Here is a 6,000-nt window from a genome sequence, read left to right as displayed (position 1 = left end):
ATTTCTGGTAAGGAACATGACCATAAGATAAATTGGGGCTCGAACGGAGGCAAATCAACGGTCGTCTTTCTGTCACTGCATTTGTTAGTTTAACAGGAAATGAAATATGTGGTATTGATGGAAAGTACCCTCTACCATGAATGGTAGCGTGGCTTACGAAGTAAGCACCTAGACGTAGAAATAGAATGTCATCCACGTCGGTCAGGTTTTGCGAAGATCACAAGATGTTTCATGTCAAAGCATGTGTTATAGTATTGTATATTCATTCAGCTGGCTGTTGCGGCCACTTGTAGTAAGTGTTGCTTCACGCAGTGGAGAATGGCAAAACAGGGGCACAACGACGGCCTAGGCGTTGTGAAGTAAGCACGCGCAGATAGCCTTGCTGACAGCAGCAGTCTACCAACAGGTTGACGCAAGACCGCACACAGACTGAGCGCCGAGTAAAGCCTGTAGAGTGCTGAGTAAGGGGAAGTGAGGCCAGCACGCTAAGTTACGCTGCAATATACTGCGGGAGCAATAACGAAAAGCTACCACCAAGGGTAAGAAACGTCCTCCTGTCGGATATAAATAGTGGAGCGCTGGCAGCAACGGACAGAAGACATTAGGAAGCCGTTTGGGTCTGAAGACGGACGTGGTTCGTGTCCGAATGTTCAATCCTCGTAGGTGACGGTTCCCGAATTCTGTTCCAGCTCGCAGGAGTCATCTGTTCGCCGCCTGATGTCAACTTCAGCTCTGGAGGTCGGCCCGAATTCAGTCGGCACCATGGATGACTAACTACAGCGAGAACTTCCAGCAGGACCGGCCGCAGCGCGGTTTTGGTCACAGGCGCCGCCGGGGAATGATGCCCGGACTTCAGGGCAACCCGGCCCCACGGCTCGTGGTCCGTCCATGACGGGACCTCACGGACATCGCGACTGACGGCTTCCCATCCGCCAGTGCAGCAGGCGTTGGCACCTGACCTCACGGCGACGCGACTCAGTGGATGTGCCGCGTGTTGGGGCGCCGGGCATGAAGTGTTCATCTAAACTACAGGGCATCCTGGCTTCAGTGGAGCACTGGTGGCCTGAGGCTGCCAAGTGCGGTCAGCGGCGCGCGTTGCGCGCATTGTCGGAGAATCTACACAGCAGCAGCCAGGCGGAGGGATCCGCAGGGCTGGGAAGCGACGACGAGGGAGAAATTGTAAAGAAAGTTCAATAAATATTTGTAAAACTCCACGCCGTCTCAGTATTTGGCGCAGTCACTGTGTCTGCTGCTAACCAGTGGTGCTGAAGCTGTAACATGGCATTAATGTGAGAATATTAAACTTTTTTAATCTCATGATTTTCGGAAAATGGTTCGATGTCTCTGGGAACTGCGGGTGCCTACGGATCTATGATTGTACCCAGAAGTGAACCTCTTCATCAGAGGCAAATCAACGGTCACGAATGTTTTTCACCAGGGCTCCAAAAATATGGAAACAGCACGGTGAGAGATTGGGACTGCGTGTGACGGCTTCTCAGCGGAACTTGTCCAGCGTAGTCCAAAGAACCTTGGCAACATGTGGATTCCAGCTTTCAACATCTTGATGGAGAATAATTTGCCACTCCTATACAGACATTCAGACAACTTGTGGAAAGTATAGTTGAAGACATGATACAGATGAAGGTGGACACACCCCGCACTGCCGGGCGGAGTGGCGCGCGGTTAGGGGTGCCATGTCACTGACTGCACAGCCCCTCCCGTCGAACGTTCGAGTCCAACCCTCAGGTATGGGTGTGTCTGTTCTTCTTAGCATAAGGTAGTTTAAGTAGTGTGTAAGTCTAGGGACCGCCTCAGCAGTTTGGAGTTTGGCCCCTTAGAAATTCACACAAAAACACCCCTTCCCCCCACACTAATGTCGACTAATAAATATGTCGATACTTTTGGTGCGGTACTGTTGGTTGATAAGTTGGTGGGGTAACAGGAGGCAGGCCGCACCACCTCGCAGCGGTGAGGAACAGGCGAGGGTTCGACAGTTTTCCTCGCCGCGTGTGGCTGCTTTTAAAACAGGGAGCGCAGCGGATGGTGGCCCAAAGGGGCGCGCATTAGGCCGGTGGCCCGCGGCTCAGCATTGATGAATCTGCTGTCAGCGCGCTGAGTGCCGCGGATTAATGACGTGGCGTGGCGACGCGGCTGCAGGTGGCAGGCGGGCAAGCAGCGTGGCGGGCTGGGGAGCTACGAGGGGCCACGCCCCGCCGCTCACGCCCCGTCTCATCCAATCACTTGTCCGCTGCCGCTATCATCAGCGCCAAGAGGCGCCCGGGTTACATGTCTATGGAGCGGCGATAGGACGCTCGATCGGTGGATGGGCAACTTCGTGATGACCAAGCTCTTCACAACAGTGAATGAAATACACTCTTTGAAAGTTTGAAGGTAGCAGTATGCAAGTACAGAATGGTCATTTGCAGCTTGAGTATGTAATGTTCGCCATTTAAATGATTTGTTTTTCCTCCATAGGATTCTGTGCATCAGTCAGTAGAAACGGAATCCTCGTAGGACCACTTCTTATCCGTCTGACTGTCCGCCTGTTAAGACCCTTTTCTCTGTGGAACGGGTACAGGTATCAAGTTGAAATTGACGTCAAATACTGAGGCTTAAAGTGCCTTGGCAGTGTAAGAAATATGAGCATCTACGGTCGCAGGTTCGAATCCTGCCTCGGGCATGGATGTGTGTGATGTCAGTTGGTTAGTTAGGTTTAAGTAGTTCTAAGTCCCATAGTGCTCAGAGCCATTTGAACCAAATATGACCATCTACGCCGATGTAATCAAAATATACGGTCTTTTATGTAATATATCTTGATATTCGCAAAGTTTTCCACATCCCGCTAGGTGAATACCGGTCTGGTCCCCATGTTCCGCCTCCGTTACACGGCTCGCAGACATCTGAACACATTCACACTAATTCATGGATTACACTCGACGCAGACAGTTGGGGTGCACTAATTGCGTCGCAGGGGAGGTACGGGGTGGCCGCAGGAAGTACACCCGGCCACCCCTTAAAACATTAACCTGCCAAATCCGATTAACGATGGCTGACCCTGCGTAACTGTGGGACAAGGCTCAAGTGATAGAATCTTGATATTCGCAAACCCACACGTTAAAACCTAAAGATGAAACCTATAGATGAACTATATACAGGGTGTTACAAATAGGTACTGCCAAACTTTCAGGAAACATTCCTTACACACAAATAAAGAAAAGATGTTATGTGGACATGTGTCCGGAAACGCTTAATTTCGATGTTAAAGCTCATTTTAGTTACGTCAGTATGTACTGTACTTCTTCGGTTCACCGCCATGATTTCATACGGGATACTCTACCTGTGCTGCTAGAACATGTGCCTTTACAAGTACGACACAACATGTGGTTCTTGCACGATGGAGCTCCTGCACATTTCAGTCGGAGTGTTCGTACGCTTCTCAACAACAAATTCGGTGACCGATGGATTGGTAGAGGCGGACCAATTCCATGGCCTCCACGCTCTCCTGACCTCAACCCTCTTGACTTTCATTTACAGGGGCATTTGAAAGCTCTTGTCTACGCAACCCCGGTACCAAATGTAGAGACTCTTCGTGCTCGTATTGTGGACGGCTGTGATACAATACGCCATTCTCCAGAGCTGCATCAGCGCATCAGGGATTCCATGCGACGGAGGGTGAATGCATGTATCCTCGCTAACGGAGGACATTTTGAACATTTCCTGTAAGAAAGTGTTTGAAGTCACGCTGGTACGTTCTGTTGCTGTGTGTTTCCATTCGATGATTAATGTGATTTGAAGAGAAGTAATAAAATGAGCTCTAACATGGAAAGTAAGCGTTTCCGGACACATGTCCACATAACATATTTTCTCTATTTGTGTGTGAGAAATGTTTCCTGAAAGTTTGGCCGTACCTTTTTGTAACACCCTGTATACATTCAAGACGGGCTGATAGTCTAGCGGTACATTGGTCACCTTAATAACTGTCTCTGGCTGCGGAATCATCTTGTTTTTCTGCTTACACCGCTTCATTATCGTGCGATCTGATTCCTCCTTCTTTCCGAAGTCTAGTTCTGTGATTTGGTTAATCGCTCAGATTGAACATTTTGTTGTTGCTGGTGTGTGTGGGGATAACTTTTTGACATTTCAGCAATACAAGCTTAATGCATCTTGGGAGGCCTCGCAACCACCTCGGTATCTGGGGAATTTTGATAATACGCAAAATCTCACTTTTACCAGATGGGGTGCTGATTAAGGTGATTAGCGGGTGTGGTCATTATCTGATAGACATGTCGAGGCACCGAATGGGCGTATACTATCAGAATTATTTCTTGTTTCTATCTTTGGGAAGCTGTTTCGTCAACTATTCTGTAATAAGTACGGAAAAAAATATTTGTTTAGCTTCGAGGATCTGTGGTGAGTTGATCACTGGGTCGATTTTCTCCCTTTCTTTTATTTTCTGAATGTATATTTTTTTCACCGTATTGATTGTAGTTCAAATGGTTCAAATGGCTCTGAGCACTATGGGACTTAACTTCTGATGTAATCAGTCCCCTAGAACTTAGAACTACTTAAACCTAACTAATCTAAGGACATCACACACATCTATAACTGAGGCATTATTCTAACCTGCGACTGTAGCGGTCGCGCGGTTCCAGACTGTAGATATTGATTGTGCTGTTTCCTATGTATGGCATTTGAAGGATACTGTGGTGAATGGATGCATGTGTTCCCAATTTTCTTTTGGTTATGCAATGGTTTCTTGAATTATCAGTTGTCATCGTGGTACGTACCAGGACACTGTAGGTTATTATTTTCCATCTTACTTAATGCAACTGAAAAAAGCGATAAGAACAAGTAATAACTTTGATTTTCTTCGATGACACTGTAATTCCGTCAGTGACGGCAAATGATATGGAATATCAGTTGAACGGAATGAAAAGTGTCTTGGAAAGATACGAAAGGAATATCAACTAAAGTGAAACAAGTGTTGTAGAATGTGATTGAAATACATCAAGTTACTCTCAGAGTCAGGCAACCAGCTACTGTATGTCTGTTTCAACGATGACATTCTGAAGTGAATGAAATATTATGAACAATAAAGTTTTGATAGTTTTGAAACATAATTCTTTGATATGTATTAAGGGAGAGAAAACTGAAAAATCATCATGCTTATTTATTACCTAACCTCCAGTATATTCGTTTTGCCAATTAATCATAGCGTTTACGAATTGTGGCTGGTTTGATTCTTATCCTCCAAAATAAACTTCATGACTTAACTATGCTGTTTCTTCCGTCCTTCTACGGTTGATTACTAGTCTTAAGTGTACTTGTTAATAGTCTTCCAAAAGGTAGACGATTTGTCATGGTTCCTTGTACGATGTTCAGGTGTTTTGTCTCTTCTATTATAACATCATGTGACATTGAACTCGAGCTAATGAAGCTTGGTAGTCTTTTGGTGAGTTTATTTCTGCTCATTCTGTAAATGTGGCAATAGAATTTTAAGCCGCTGCCCCTCATAGTGAACTTTTCTACGCCCTTGTGGAGGCCAGATGTTCTCAAGTTTCAGTACCTTGTATGGTGTTGTAAATTTTTATGAGAAATTTCAGCTTCCGCATTCAAATTCCTGCAACTGTCGAGTTCCTTCTAAGAGCTATTTTCTTCTATGCAGCCTAGAGAATCCGCCAAAATATCGGCCGTGTAATGTCTTCATTCACATTCGATTATACTACTTTTTGTTGTAACGGTTCCAGGTGACTCTGAATGCCTACTTAAGTTTCGGCTACTGACCAATAGTGATGGCAGTATAACCTTTCCAAACTATTTGAAGTATACCTCTAAAATTGTCACATATTCATTGTTTAATGGAACTTTCCTGCTGTTTTGATACTAATTCTGCATACAACTGGTTTTCTTGTAAAATATCTAAAGAACTGCCTCTGCCACTATCTTGTGTAGTTTTACGATGACATACTTGGTTTCTTCTTTAGCTTTGGTATTAATTCC

Source organism: Schistocerca serialis, chromosome 4 (assembly GCF_023864345.2).
Source record: "Schistocerca serialis cubense isolate TAMUIC-IGC-003099 chromosome 4, iqSchSeri2.2, whole genome shotgun sequence".
NCBI lineage: Eukaryota > Metazoa > Arthropoda > Insecta > Orthoptera > Acrididae > Schistocerca > Schistocerca serialis.
This window is presented reverse-complemented; position numbering follows the sequence as displayed.